Source organism: Carya illinoinensis, chromosome 5, assembly GCF_018687715.1.
Source record: "Carya illinoinensis cultivar Pawnee chromosome 5, C.illinoinensisPawnee_v1, whole genome shotgun sequence".
Taxonomy (NCBI): Eukaryota; Viridiplantae; Streptophyta; class Magnoliopsida; order Fagales; family Juglandaceae; genus Carya; species Carya illinoinensis.
This window is the reverse complement of record NC_056756.1, coordinates 49,020,930-49,037,767: the sequence shown is the minus strand read 5'-3', so window position 1 is coordinate 49,037,767 and position 16,838 is coordinate 49,020,930.

Genomic DNA, 16,838 nt, shown 5'->3' with positions numbered 1-16,838 from the left:
ATGTATGCTGATCAATATCTATTTATATGCTTCTTGATCTACTATGTAAGCGGGCCAATACAATTATGGGCTTTATTAATCCAATATTTATTTACAATATATTTCTTTACTAAAAGGCTCAATTCACATAATTTGGTCCATCCCGGCCCATTGAACCACAATAAATATATGATGCCCTAATCTCACGTCTCAGACGCCATGTCTGACTCTTGTTGTCCTAGCTGCCGCCACCATCATGATACGTGACAATTCCTCCCCCTTTCAAAACACCTTGCCCATAAGGCATGGGAAGGCCGCCATGAGAGAATGAAATTCTTTCCAAATTGCATTTTTAGCTGTATGGCCTTGCCATCATACTAACAACTCCACTAATGCTTGGTTGTGGTGCTTATGGAGTTGCCTGTGAAGAACATCAGCTAGTTTTAGTTTAATAACCCCTACTGCGTCAACTAGGGCTTTACTGTCTAGACCCCAAGGAAGGTTGACCACGGCTAAGCTGCCCATGTGCTGGCCATGGTGCCCACACACCTTGCAATCAGCCCCTAAGCAAGCCAAGGCCCTGTATGGCTCGGCCAGCAAGCACTCATGGCCAGCACGCACAGCCAGCACGCATAGGCCATGCGCACGCCCAGCCATAGGCCAGGCCATGAGCATGCCTAGCACCTGTGCACGCCCAACACGCAGGCACAACCTAGGGCCACGCCAAGCCATGTAGCATGCAGCCCTACCACAGGCCGCAAGCCATGCAGACCAGGCCAGTATGCACAGGCTCATGCTCATACCCAGCGAGGCTAATGGACCTCGGCTAGCATGCACCAACGGCCCCAGACCAAGCTAGGCAACTCACCATGCCACTGCCCAGACCAGGCCATGTGCATGCCCATGCACAGGCACATGCACCTGCATGGCACTAGCCATGCCAGCACCCAGGGCCACGCCTAGGCCATGCCACACAGCAGCAGACCCAGTCAATGGCACCACTCTAGCCAAGCCACCCAACCAGCCCTGGCCATGCCGTGCAGCACCAACTTCAAACCAGCTCAAGCCACACAGACCCAACCATGCTAAGGGCCACGTGGGGCTCATCCAAGCCGTTAAATTGCATCTAGGGTTTTACAAAAAATGCAACACTTAGACTTTGTAAGAGGGACTTTTTGCCAATTTTCATTATGAACTCTTGTGTGTTCTTGAGGAACTTTTGGTGCCAAGCACTTGGGCTCTAAGGGTGCAATCCATGAATCCCATAGAGAGAAAACTCTTCTTGCAATCCGTGAATAGAAAAGGTTCAAGTTATCCAATCCGTGTATTATTTCTTTTATCTTGCATTGTTTTCCATTTCCATTTTATATCACTATACTCCATTGTCATCTTCATTGCATTGCATTATTCTTCATAATATTTCCTTGTTCATCGTGGTCATGCATTGCTCATAACTTTCCTTGAGCTTTCCCACTTCCCAAACACTTTCCAATATCCTTTACACCAGACACGGCCAAACCCACTTCCCCCATCACCATTTCCATCTTCAAGCTTTTCCCCCTTCACAAACCCAAGCCGTCCACTCCCTTTCCCTTTTCCCATCCTAAACATTCCCCTTTTCCAAAGCCAAGTTGCCCCATTCAAATCGGGCAACCCTAGGACACCAACCCTAGCTGCCATCCCAAAAAGGCATCCAGACAACTTGACTTTCCAAAAGCCAAGTTGTCTTTTTACCATTTCGAGAAACCCTAGCCAAACACTTAGCCTCACTTCCGCCCACCTCACTAGCCCTATCACTTCGGCACAACCTCAAAGAACAAGCACAAACTGTGCCTTGAGTTCCCAATCGTCGCATGCATTAAACACTTAGACACTCCTTCATCATCCGAATATTCTCTTCTTCCTCCCAAACACAATACCTTCTTAACCCTAGGTATCCTTCATTGCCATCCAAGTGCAAGGCCAAGCAAGTGAACTAGGCATATTCGGTCACCACCTCTACAAGGCACGCTTGAGGACCCTAATGTTTAAGAACTAGACTGAGATTCTTAACATTTACACCGACGTATCGATATTAGTTTCAGCGCAAAATCGAGACTTCACCGACATGGGAGAAAGCTTTTTAGAACCAGCCGAAATTGATTGAATGTGGGAGAGAAACCGATCCCATCGGTCTCGACATGCATCGACGGGTCTTCGGTTTGCTGTCGGTGTCTCTGTGACGAATGGATGTTGCGAAGAAGTAGAACTGCGTCTCTATGAAGGATGTTTGCAAACGGTTTAGACGTGACATGAGGAAGAAGACGACGAGAGGAAAAAGAAGAATAAGAAGGGGGGGAGGGTTATTAAATCTATTTCAAAACGGTGTCGTTTGGCTTTAAACATATTTTAAGCCAAATGGTGCCATTCTATATGTTTTTTAAAAAATTCGGGCCTTAAAATGACAACGTTTCACTTGTTTAAGTGAAACAAATAAGTGAAACAGCTGCGTTTTATATACATATATTCGAAGAAATAAATAAATTAAATAAGATCGGTCAGTTCAACGATTTCCCAGGAGTTCGAATCGGCGCCAAATTGCTTATATTAGTTTTCTCAATTATTCTCTCACCCGCCGACTGATTCCATGCTTCAGTGACCAGTTTGATTGGTTGCTAATTAGTTTCGGTGGTTCTTGTACAACCCTAGCATCAACTGGAGGCAAATGAGGTAGAACCATCACAGCGAATCCCAACTTCCGTTTCAATTGAGACACATGGAAGATTGGGTGAATCTAAGTTGATTTGGGGGGGGGGGGGGGGGGGGGGGGGGGAGGGGTAGCTGGAGATGGTAAGCAACTTCTCCAATTTTTTGGGTCACTTGAAACGGTCCATAGAAACGTGGAGCTAGCTTGAGAGATCGCCGTTGTGATAAAGATATCTGACGGTACATCTGTAATCAAAGATAGACCCAATCACCTTCATTCAAAATATGCTCTGTCCTCCTTAGATCTGCAAACTTCTTCATATAACCTTGTGCATAGTGCAAGTTGTCCTTAAACAAAAGTAGCATCTTATCTCGAGTTAATAGTTGCTAATCTACATCTGCCACTTGAGTGGTGCCAGGCATATAAGATACCAACCGAGGTGGAGGAAAACCATACATATCCTTGAAATGGGTCATCTTAGTCGAGCTATACATTGAGGTATTGTACCATCACTTTGCTAATGAAATCCATTGCATCTAGTCCTTAGGATGATCTCCAACAAAGCATCTGAAATAATTTTTGAGGCTCTTATTAATAGCCTTTGACTACCCATCTGTTTGTAGATGGTACGCAATATTGTGACACAAATATACATTATGAATCTTAAAAAGTTCTCTGCAAAATTTTCTTGTAAAAATAAGATCTCGATCAGATACGGTAGATCTAGGAAATCCGTGTAATCTAAATGTAAGCTTCATGAACAATTGGGCAATAGTATTAACAGTATATGGATGTGATAATGAAATAAAAATGACTATATTTAGTCAATCTATCCCCTACTACCCAAATGACTATGTGACCCTTTGAAATTAATAGACCCTCAATGAAATCCATTGAGATGTCTATCCAAGGTTTAATAGGAATAGGAAGGGGTTGAAGCAACCCACTGGGCAAGGATTGCTCCAACTTAATTCTTTGGCAAACATCACAACTCCTAATGAACTTCTTAACAGCACCCTTAAGACTTGGCCAAAAGAAATTCCTCCTCACCTTGTAAAGGGTTTTATCAACTCTAGAATGTTCACTCCCAGCACTACTATGCATTAGATGTAGTAGTTTCCGAGTAAAGATGGAATCATTAGGTGTAAACAACCTTCCCTTGTGAAATAGCATATCTCCTTTAACAGCATAACTAGGAGATGACATCTGACCCTCAGTTACCTTCTTATACAGTTCTTGTGGATGAGAATCATTAGCATAGCTCTGTTTAAGTTCTGACAGCAAATTCACAATAGAAAATGAAATGAGGAATAAGGAAGTAGATTCTTCAAAATGTTTGGAAAGGATATCCGCCACTTTATTTTCTTGCCCTTTTTTGTACTCCATCACAAAATCATAGCCTAGCAATTTCGTGATTCACTTTTGCTACATAGGAGTACCCACCCTCTGCTCCAAAAGATACTTCAAACTCGTGGTCATTTTTTATGAGAAAAGATTGACCCAACAAATATGGCCTCCATCTTTGACTGCAGACACTAGGGCTAACAATTCCTTTTTGTAGGTAGATATGTTCAAAGTTCTACCCTTCAAGGTTTGGCTGAAAAAAGCCAAAGGTCTTGAATCTTGCATCAAAATTGCTCCAATACCTGTACTTTAAGCATCATATTTAATCATAAAATTTTTGGAAAAGTGAAGAAGAGCCAAAACTAGGGGTTTAGTAATTGCTTCTTTCAACTTTTCAAAGGTTAACTAGGCCTCTCCACTCCATACAAAATTGTTCTTCTTAAGTAGGGCAGTAAAAGGAGCAGCAATCCCACCATACCCCTTAATAAATTTCCTACAATACCCAGTTAAATCCAGAAAACCCCTCAAAGATTTAACTATTGTAGGTACTAGCTAGTCAACCATGGCCCGCAGCTTAGTAGGATCAACTTTAACCCCATTTGTAGAAATTAAATGGCCCAAATAATCAACCTCAATACACCCAAACCTGCATTTACTCATTTTTACAAACAACGTATTCTGCCACAATGTCTCCAGTGTAATCTGCAAGTGTTGAACATGTTCAACCTTATCTCTACTATACACCAAAATATCATCAAAGAATACCAAAATAAATTTTCTCAAATAGGGCTTAAAAATAATAATCATTAAAGACTAAAATATCGAGGAGACATTAGTCAAGCCGAAAGGCATGACTAAAAATTCATAGTGATCCTCATGGGTCTTAAAAGTCGTCTTCGAAATATCTTCTAATTTGATCCTGATCTAGTGATAACTAGATTGTAAATCCAGCTTAGAATAAATCTGTGACCCAAACAACTTGTTAAGCAACTCTTTGACAACTATAAGAGGAAACTTGTCATTTATTGTATCTTTATTCAAAGCCCTATAGTCTATACACATTTTCCAACTACCATCCGCCTTCCTCAATAATAAAACTGGAGAAGAGTATTGACTTTGACTTGTACGAATCACACCATTTTGCAATAGTTCCCTTACAATCTTTTCAATTTCTTCTTTATGAAAATAAAGGTATTTGTATGGTCTAACAGATGATGCCTTAGATTCAGGCTTCAAATGTATAACATGGTCATGAGACCTACTAAGGGTAACCCCTTTGGTTAAGCAAAAACATCTTTATACATAGATAGAAAAATTTAAATTACTTGAGGAATTTCAGCAGTTTCTGCTTGTTTCTCCATCCATTGCAATACTACCCTTTTTTTCTCCAAATCCTTCAACTTGAAAGTCGAAGCTTCCTCCACCCATGTTGACTGCTTCAAACCCTTTTGTTGACGTCGTGTTTCTTACGCCTAAGTGTTGGGCTCTCAGTAGTGCGAGTCTTTGTTTTCGTGGGCCTGTAATCACAGAAAATAGTTTGGTAGAGGGTGGCCCTATGGTGGCTAGAGAAGCTTCTGATGTCTAAGTCAGCAATGAGTCTCAAGATAATAGACAAAAGGGATGGGTAGCAAGAGAGTTCTTAGTCCATTCCCCCTCTACCTAATAGTTGAGGGTCCTTTTCTACCCTACCTTGAGGGTCAAGCGGCCATGCCCTGCGGCTTGGGCGGATGGGTGTCCTCCTGTAATCCCTTCTGCCATGCCTTATTTAATGCGGCGTGGCTCTCTAGGTGAAATAATTAATGCGGTGTGATCTCATGGTGAGTGCATTTAATGCAGTGTGATCCCTTGGTGCTACTTTAGAGTCTAGTCCTTTCCATCTGGCGTGCTTCCTTCCCTTTTTGTTGGTGTAGCCTTCCACGCCCCCTGAGTAGCTTCACATTTTCTAACCTAGAACCTCGTGTCTAGTTTACACGGGTCATGAGTTTTGGTCGGTTCACTGAGGGCTAGAGGGGCCTAGGCCTAGCTTTTTGGGCCCTTTAGGGTGGTAGGGGGGCAACCATAATGCCTGATCTGTGCCGATTCTCTTGCGCCTAAGGCCTTGGGAAAAATCCCCCCAACACCTTTAATACAATTATTTTCCAAAATAACCAAATTGCATGTTCAATTCTTCAAAATTTCACAATATATTGCCTAGTGTTTGCAACCATTGGACACCCAAAACAACATCACAGCCTGCCAATACTAAGATAAACGCATCTATGAAAAACAAAGTCCCTTGTATCCACATCGAAACTTTTCCACAACTTCCTTCACTAGCAATTTAATCACCATTTGCCACTGTAACATGCACTCTTTCCTTCATATTGACTATAAATTGCCCCTCCTTTATAATAGTTGGGGTTCACAAAATTGTGGGTGCTTCCTAGTGTCTATCAAAATTATTATCCACTGCATTCCAATTCTGCCCTTCACTCTCATGGTCTTAGGCCCTACTTCACCATTAATAGCATTAAGTGATATTTCTAACATTTTAATCTCATCTAAGTAATACAAATATTGACGAGGCATGTCTGTTTCTTTCTCAATCACCTCACTGCTACATGCATCAAAAAATTCATCAACACTTTCCTTAACCCAGAACAACTTAGGACTCTTGCACTTATGCCCAGGCACCAACTTCAAGTCATAGTAATAGCATATACTATTCTCCCTTCTATTTTTCATCCGAGCCTAGGAAATCTCTTGCACAGGCAAGCTCTTCCTGCTACTATCAACCCCAAAAACTGATGGATTCTTGGCAAATCCCCTTGCTACATAACTGCTATTATTGTGGTTTCTTTCTAATCTGAACATGTTCTTCTTGAATCTTAGCAAGATCATAACTTGCTAAAAGATTTGTAGGGTTGAACATCCTAACAGGTAATCTTATCTCATCTTTAAGGCCACTCAGAAAACAACTCAACTTATTATTTTCTGACAAACGCCTTAACTTGTTAGATAAAGCTTCAAACTTAGCTTTATAATCTTCCAAAGAGTCAGTTTGCCTCATTCTTGTCAATGCTTCGATTGGATTGTTATAGGGACTATGCCCAAACCTTAGTAACAAGGCTTTAACAAACACATCCCAATCTGTCAACAATCCCGAATCTTCAAAGTCTTGAACTAGATAATGGCTTGAATTTTCCTAATTGTTCTTGTTCATAATTTTGGTTATTGAGTTGGAGGAGAAGCAGATACATAAGACAAATTAACATGAAAATCAAAGCTCTAGCTCCCCCTGATTATTCAAGTACTTCAATTTCATTTCATTTCTCCCAAATTTCTATTTTTTTCACTGTCCTATGTGTTTTTGTGCATATGCTGAATTCTTTCATTTTTCACTTCTCTATTTGAATCTTTTTTTTTTTTTTTTGCCAATCTCTATTTCTTCCTCTTTGTGTTTGTGTGTGCCTTTATAGTTTACACATGAACATACAAGTAGAAAAACATTGCCTGAAGAATCGTGAGGGAGACATTAGAGAGATTCGGGCAAGATTTTGGATTTATCATCATATTGAACAAGATATGAATTATGTGTGTGGGTGTGTGCATGTGTGTGTGAGTTATATAAATTGAAGATATAATTGGTATTGAAAATTAGTCATATGATTTCATTAGAAAGTCTTTTTAATGAAATGTGTATCCTTATTCTATGAGTAGCAAGTTTGTTTGGTTTACATTTCTTTATTTTCAAAAGACATAGTTTTCTCTAGATTCTAGCTTTCAAAAGCAAGACATACATTGAATATATATATATATATATATATATGGCTAGTGATGATCATTTTCACCCTTTAAACTTTAACTATTTAAGTACCATAAAGATTTACTTTGCACTTTCTCAGGATTCTTACATTGACATACTCTCTGCCAATCATCATTTATAGAAAGGTCATATATATATATATATATATATATTTTATAGAAAGCAAAAAAGTAAAAAGCTACTGAAAACTAACTTCTTGATTATCTATACAACTACAAGCATCAATTCAAAATTTTACGTGTGATGACCCGCTTTTACGTGTATTTTTACTGAATGATTGTTTTTAATTTAATTAATATATTAGTTTATTTATTTTAAATTATTGTATTTTAAATTGGTTTTAATTTATTTGATGTTGTGTTTAATTTATTTAGTCATTTTATGATTTTTAAAATCGTTTTCAGCGGATCAGTTTTTGGATTCCGGAGTGAGGACTGGACCTCATTTCTCTTCTTTTCTCTTTTTCTTTTTCCCTTTTTCCTCTTCTTTTTCTTCTTTTCTTTCATTTCTTTCTTTTTCTTCTTCTTTTCTTCCCCGTTTTCTCTCTCCCCGCACAGCCCTCTTCTCCTTCCCCTTCCTGTCCTGCCTGTTTACCAGTCCAGTGCGCCGCCATCCGGCCATCGTGTAGTACACCACCCCCACCAAAATCTTCCCCTCCCACCAGAGATCAGCCCTACCAATTTTTAGAGTCATCCGACCAGCCGTTAGCCATCACGCACAGCTGGAAGTCATGGCACCAGCCTTGTTTTTCCTCTTTGTCACCGGTTGCTTTCTCAGCCCAGAACCGCCGCTCGCTGGTGGCGTGGCCTACACCACCCACCCAGTTTTCTTCCCCTTCCACCGGTGAACATCCCCACTAAGTTTCACCTCCATCTGAGCCACAGTTAGCCTCCACGAGTTCCTCCAAGCCACACAGATTTTCACTGATTTCGGCACCGTCGCACCACCTCCGGCCACCATCTCTTCACAGCTTCTTCCCCTACCTCTTGTCGTCCTAACCCACCCAATTCCGGCCTTGATCCGTTGCTAGAGTAGCTCCCACGAGATCAACTCCGTTCAGCCCCTTTAAGCTCCTCCACCGCCGTTTCCACCACCACCCACGGCCAAAACTCACTTCCTTTAGTTTCATAAACATCTCAAGACCATTACCTATCAATTTTGTGTCTTGGTTTGTCCCCGTTCGAAAGTGGATAATTTATTACCCACGACCACAGTGTAAAATACATTGTTACGTTGCTTTTCCTCCGCCGTTTGCAACGCCATGAGCTTTCAAAAAATACCGTATAGCGTTGTAAGTATTTTCCAAATTTCACTTTTAGATTTAAATATATTTTGCTCTTACAATAAATTATTAGACTGGTTGGTTGATTCCGGACTGAGTCTGAGGAGTTCGGGGGTCGGATGGATTGAGGACGGAGTTGTTTGGTTGATGTTGTTATTTGTTTAAGATATTTGTGCCTTGATGTTTGCTTTGTATAGTGCACGCATGTTCATGTTTAAAAAAGAAAAAATCGGATTTTCGTGTAGTTGCATGCATGTACATGTGTTGTAAAATGAAAACTGGACTTGTAAGCGAGAAATAATTTATGGTATATGTGAAAGGTTGGATTGACTGGTTTGAGTCAGAGGCGCGCGTAGGGATGGTGGTAAGCAGGGACGGTGGTAGAATCCCACCTGTGATTCCTGCCTATGGTGCACGTGTAGGGATGGTGGTAAGTAGGGACGGTGGTAGAATCCCGCCTATGGTGCACATGTAGGGATGGTGGTAAGCAGGGACAGTGGTAGAATCCCGCCTGTGATTCCCGCCTACGATGCACGCGTAGGGACGGTGATGAGCAGGGATGGTGGTAGAGTCCTGCCTGAGAGTCCCGCCTGCGATTCTTGCCTACAGTGCTCTGATGGTTTGGTTTTGCGCCAGTATCGGGGATAATGGCGAGGTTATGTTTTTGGGCTAAATGAGATTTTTGGCATGCGTGGAAATATGTGGTTTTTGTGGGACATGTGCATTTGCATTCATCCATGCATATTGTTGAGTTTATATGTTTTATCTTATGGCGTTTGGGTCTTACTTACCTGCGGCACCATTTTTGGTTCCGTAAATTTTGGTGCAGAGTTCGAGGAAGAGGAGGAGGCTGAGCCCGAGGCTGCCGGAGTTCTGAGTTGGAGTCTATGCTTTGTCGTTGGATTTGAATTATATTTGTGTTTTGTAATATTTTATTATGTATATTTTGAACAACTTTATATTAAACTAAGAAAAATTCTGGTACTTAGTTTATGACTTTGCTATCCACTGCGTGTCTCTTCGTGCACACTTGTTGCTTATACACACACTTGGCACTCGTCAATAGGATGGTGACCCGTGATGTCACCATCCGGACGTCACCATCCGGACGTCTCGACTTCCCCATGTTCGTGCGTGGGATTTGGGAGCGTCACATTATATATAGTATGGTAGAGTTAGTTTTATGCATCGTGTCCCTCATACTTCTTTGTGTGCAGCCATGCATTTCCTTAGCTAATGTTCTTCTTTTCTGTGACATCTCTTTTCGTTTCTTTGCTACTGTTTCCATCGTGTACTGCAACATGTTTTATCAACTTCAGCAAATGCATGCATCTCTTGAGTATTGTAGTGTATTCCATGTATGCTTTGGCTGCTGTCCTTGTGTCCTTCTTACTTGCATTTTATTTTATTGCATTGTATTCTGTAAGACTCCCCCTCAAGATGGGTATAAATATTAACAATTATCATCTTGGAAAATAAGAACTGAAATGTAGAATTTGGTAAAACTTTAGTGAAAATATCTGTCCATTAAAATTTTGAGAACACATGCATTAGTGTAATAATACCAGCCAAGACTTTTTCTCTAACAAAATGGCAATCTAGTTCTATATGCTTGGTTTTCTCATGAAAAATTGGATTCTTTATAATGTGGATGACTGCCAGTTATCACATAAGAGGGAACCAGATTGTGCATGATCAACATTAAAATCCTTTAGCAAACTGAGAAGTCACATGATCTCACAGCTTGTAGAAGCTAGTGCCTTATATTTAGCCTTAACTGAAGATCTAGAAACTGTTGCTTGTTTCTTAGATTTCCAGCTTATTAGTGAGTCTCCAAGAAATATACAAAAGCCTGTGACAGATCTCCTTGTCTCGGGGTAGACAGCCCAATCAGAATCACTATAGGCTCTTAGATGTAAAGCTAATTTGGATGATAAGAAAATACCTTGACCTATGGATCCTTTGGGGTACTTGAGAATCCTATAGGCTGAATGAAAATGGGATTGTGAGGGCCTGTCCATGAACTGACTTAGAACACTTACATCATAAGTGATGTTGGGTTTGGTGATGTTTAAATAAATTAACCTTCCAATGAGTCTTCTATAAACTGTAGGATCTTGGAGGATTTCTTCGGTGGTGTGGCTCAATTTATGATTCAGTTCAATAGGTGTAGAAACTGTCTTTGTGCCAAGTAGACATGAATCTTCTAATATCTCGAGGGTGTACTTCCTTTGACAAAGGTTGATTCCAAATGAGGACGTTGCAACTTCCAATCCTAGGAAATACTTGAGGGATCCAAGGTCTTTAGTTTTGAACTTGCTGTGAAGGTAAGATTTGAGTGAGTCAACTTCTTCTTACAAGTTACTTCCAACTATGATGTCATCTACATAGACTAAGAGTGCTATAAAACCATTGGGATTGACCTTAGTGAACAAATAGTAGTCAGATTTGCATTGATGAAATCCAATGGTAGTGAATGAATTTGAAAACTTTGAGAACCATTGCCTAGATGCTTGATGCAGTCCATAGAAAGACTTATTTAATTTGCATACCAGTTTCTCTCCCTTAATTTGCTCACTCTTGATGTGATAGCCTGGAGGTAATTGCATATAAATGTCCTTATCAAGGTCTTCATGTAGAAAGGTATTGTGAACATCCATTTGAGTGAGGGACTAGCTTTTAATGGTTGCTATGGCAAGGAAAAACTCGAACTATGATGAGCTTTGCAATTGGACTGAAGGTATCTTGGAAGTCAAAGCCTTCTTTTTGAGTGTAGCCTTTTGCCACAAGTCTGGCATTGTGCATTTCAAAGGATCTATCTAATTTTAGCTTGGTCTTATAAACATATTTGCAACCAATTGTAGTTTTGTTAGGGGGTAAGGTGGTGACAGTCCAGGTGTTGTTTTCTTCCAAAGCATGGAGTTAAGCTTTCATGGCATCTTGCCATTGCTTAAACTTAACAGCTTCATTATAGGATTAGGGTTCATGAAGTAATGAAAGTGAAACAGGAAATGATTGGTGAGAGAGAGAGATATGTTTGTAAGTGATGTAATCATGAAGGGATGGATTGTGGAGGAGGGAAGAAATGGTTGAGATGCTGCAACTTGGCAATGATATTGATTAAAAGAAACAGGTTGATTCCTATTTCTGGTGGACCTTCAAAGGAGGAAAGAGTCAGGATTAGGTGAGGGGGCATGTGAGGGAAGTGTGGGAGTAGTAGGTGAGGGAAGGGTGGAGGGGTCAGCTGGTGAGGAAGGTTCTTCAGATTGTGAGTAATTGAGAGTTTGAGAATTTTGATGAAAGGAAAAGATGTCATCTAGCGATGCAGGAGGTAGAACCAAATTATTTAGAAAGGATGACAGACCATTGTTTAAAGGAGAACCAGATTTGAAGGGGAAAATAGATTCATGAAAAATGACATTTTGAGAGATGAAGGTAGAGTAAGACTCGATGCCATACAGTTTATAACCTTTGACATTAGCAGGGTATCCTACGAAAATGCAAGGTTTAGCTTTATGTTCAAATTTGGTCTATTGTGTTTGAGAGTGTTAGCATAAGAGAGATAACCAAAGACTATAAGGTTTGAGTATGAAGGTGGTGATGAGAAAAGCATCTCATATGGGGATTTATTGGAGAGGGGAGGTGTGGGGATTCTGTTAATGATATAGGCTGCAGTTAAGACAGCATCTCCCCAAAATTTGATTGGTAATGATGCTTGAAAAAGAAGGGCTCGGGCAACATTCAAGATATATTGTTGTTTCCTCTCAACAACACTATTTTTTTTAGGGTTATACACACATCATGTTTGATGAATGATGCCATGTGTTTTGTAAAACTCAGTCATCACAAACTCAAGTCTATTGTCAGTTTTGATTTGCTTGATGTTTTTGTTTAATTGGGTTTGTATGAGATGGAAGAAAGATTGCAAGAGAGATCTTGTATCTGATTTTAATCTCATTAAGAAAATCTAAGTAACTCGAGAATAATCATAAAAAATGGTTAAAAAGTAATGAGATCCTTGAAGGGGAGCTTGGGAATATAGACCCTATATATCACAATGGATCAAATTAAAAGGAAATGAACTACTTGAAACATTTGAAGGGAATGAAATTTGTTACTGTTTAGCTAAATGAAAAACTGTACAATGAGATTTATCCTTGAACTTTATATTAGGTACATTGGAATGAATTGAATTCATTCTTTGAGGAGATGAATGTCCTAATCTAAAGTGTCATAGGTCAAAATCTTGATGTACAACAGCTTGGTTGACTCGAGTTAGACTAGATGGGCTTGAAGATGGGATGTTGGTGTTGGCAGGTGGTGAAGACAGTAAGTGATAGAGACCAGCATGGACTTTAGCAAGTTCAATCGTCATCCATGAAGAAAGGATTTGAATGAAACAAAGATCATTTAAGAAAAATAAACAAGTATCTGATCTTTGAGTGAGTTTATTGACTGAGATGAGATTGAAAGCAAATGAGGGAACACATAGGACATGAGTAAGAAGGAGAGAATCTGAGAGTTTAATAGTGTCGTCGTGTGTAACTTGAGCTTTTGTGCCATTTGGAATTTTTACAAAAGCTTGAATGCAGTAGGAAGAATTAGTAAAAAAATGAGGTAGAGCACACCATGTGATTAGTGGCTCTTGTGTCCATGATCCATGGTGTACTATCAAGGATGCTGATCTTGTGAAAGAGCAATGAGTTTGTCATGACTTGTGGCATTGAAAAGAGATTAGTTATGAGAGAGGGGTTGTGACATTGAAATGTAGTGATGAATACTTGCTAGGTTGGAGCGAGATATTGTTGGAGGAGAAGGTTCTGAGATAATTGTTGAGGGATGCACAGGTGGTGGTAGGAGTGGTTTATTGTTTTCTGAGGTCAGATGAGGGAATTGAGCTTTGATAAGTGCCACAAGGTGTTATATTTTTGCTTGAGAGAATGTTAACTGAGAAGTACTTAGAGCAGATGGTGTATGGCCTGAAGCAATAGTTTGATCCTCAATGGAACCACCAAGAGCAACCTAATTTGTAGAGAAAGTAGTAGCAACAGGATTTCCAAAACCACTTCCAAATTTAGATTTGGTGAATTTGAAAATGGGTGGAAAGCCTATTAGTTTGTAGCACTTCTCCTTAGTGTGTTCTATCTTTCCATAATGACCACAATCAAATCTATTTTCCACTTTTCTTTGAGAAGCTTTGATAAGCAAGTGAGGCAGATGATTATGTGGTAAGTAAAGCCATGTTTCTTGCTTGCCTTTGCCTCTCTTCTTGTAAAATAAGTGAGAAGGTTTTATCTAGAGAAGGCAAGGGGCTCAATAAGATAATTTATCCTCTGACAGCATCCTAGCTATTGTTTAAACCCATTAAAAATTTGAAAATATAGTCCTTTTGTTGAACTTCACCAATATTCTTTAAAGCATCACATGTACATAAACCATAAGAGCAACAATGGAGGGATCTATAGCTATGCAGTTCTTCCCAAATGGCATTAAGTTAGGTGAAGTAGTCACTTATAGAAAGATGCCCTTGATCTATTCCACTAAGTTTGTGTTGAAGGTGATATATCCTAGCATCATCAAGCTGTGCAAAATGCTCGAATTTATCCCATATCTGTTTAGCTAAGGTCATGAAAAACACATTAGAGGCTATGTCCTTCGAAACAAAATTTAAAATCCAAGCAAGTAGGATGTTATTGCACCGTAACTAAGATACATAAGATTGATCTACAAGGTCAGGAGTGGAGATGGTACCATCTAAGAAACCTGACTAGTTTTTTATTGAAATAGAGAGAAGGAAAGATCTGCTCCAAGAAATGTAGCTGTATCTAGTTAAAGATGATGAAACAATGATAGTGTTTGTATTGTCACTGTGATGCAAGAAAAATTGGCTGTTAAAATCTTCTCTAGAAGAAGAAGGGGAGGAAGAAGAGGAGGTCATAACTTAATGAAAAATGATAAGAAATTGAGAAGGTATTGCAGGAAATTAATCCTGCTCTAATACCATGTTAGAAATTGTTAAGAACAGAAAATGAAATGAAGAAGAAACAAATGAAACAGAAATTGATAGAGGTTTGAAGAAGTTTGATTCTCATTGATACTTTTGATCATACAAAGGTCATATATATATACACATTTTATAGAAAGCAAAAAAGTAAAAAGCTACTGGAAACTAACTTCTTGATTATCTACACAACTACAAGCATCAATTCAAAACTTTATGTACAGTATGGTAGAGTCAACTTTATGCATCGTGTCCCTCATACCTCTCTGTGGGCAGCCATGCATTTCCTCAGTTAATGTTCTTCTTTTCTGTGCCTTCTCTTTTCTTTTCTTTGCTGTTGCTACCATCGTGTACTGCAACATGCTTTATCAGCTTTAGCAACTGCATGCATCTCTTGAGTGTTGCAGTGTATTTCAGATATGCTTTGGCTGTAGCTGCTTGTATCCTTCTTGCTTGCATTTCATTTTGTTACATTGTATTTTGTAAGAAAATTGATAATTCATTCGAATTAATCTATTAAATTGTCATGCCGTTCTTAAAAAATATGAGAGATTTGTTTTCTTTTAAAAGATTAATTGTGATAGTCAATGTTAAAAACCATTATCTTTATAAGTTTAATATTGGGAATTCTTAAATAAAAAAAAAAAACGTGGCTCATATATGTTAAAAATACATAATAATTTACTAGATTGAATAGAAAAACTATCTTAAAAAAATATTGTATAATATGTGATGCGGTATATGTGATACCCTGTATTTACATGTATTTTAATTAAGTAAATTATTTTATTAATTAATATTATGGCCTTTCTTGTTTTAAATTTTAGATTATTTAAGTGGTATTATTTTATGACTTTTAACTGTGAAATTTAATTTAAAATGTTTTCTTGTTTTAAATATGGTTCATTATTTAAATTGCTCTGTATTCTAAATTATTTTATTTTAATTAGTCATTACATTCAAATTATTTTATTTAACTCGCCATTTTGGAATTTATTTTCGTTAGATCAGTTTTCATACCAAGATTGGAAAAGACTGGATCTAATTTCTTCACATTTTCTTTTTCTCCTTTTTTTTTTTTTTTTTTTTTCCTTTTTCCATTTTTTCTTCTTCCATTTCTTTCTTTTTCTTCTCCCTTTTTTCTCCCCTAACCCGCATGCGACCCCCATTCTTGTTCTCTTCTGTCCATTTCCTTTTCCTCCACCCAGCGCTGCCGTGAGTTACACCACCTCTCCCATTCTCTTCCATTTTGGCCAGTGACCTCACCCTTCCAATCTCATCGCCCCTCATGCCGCCATTAACCGCCACGCATGAATCCACGCATGAGCCACACACCCCTCCCATTTTCTTCCACTTCGTCCCAGCACCCGTCGCACCATCATTGGCCACCACCTCTTCACCACCGACCATTCAGCCTCCCAACTACTATTCCTTAGCCCCGATTTGCCACTATTGAAGCCCCTTAAGCTCCATCTTTGATTTAAGCTTTTTGGCTTTCGATCACTGCCCACGCCGCCACCCACGGCCAACCAGCACTACCATTAGTTTCACCAACACCCCTAAGCCATTTCCTAGTCATCCCAAACTTTCATTTGTCTCCGTTCAAAAGTTGGATTTTTGATACATACATCACTTGTTCATTTTGCACTATTACATTATTGTGCCGCCACCTGTTGCACCTCCTTGATTCTCCAAAAATTATATTATAGCTCTGTAAGTATTTTACAAAGAGTCTTTTGAG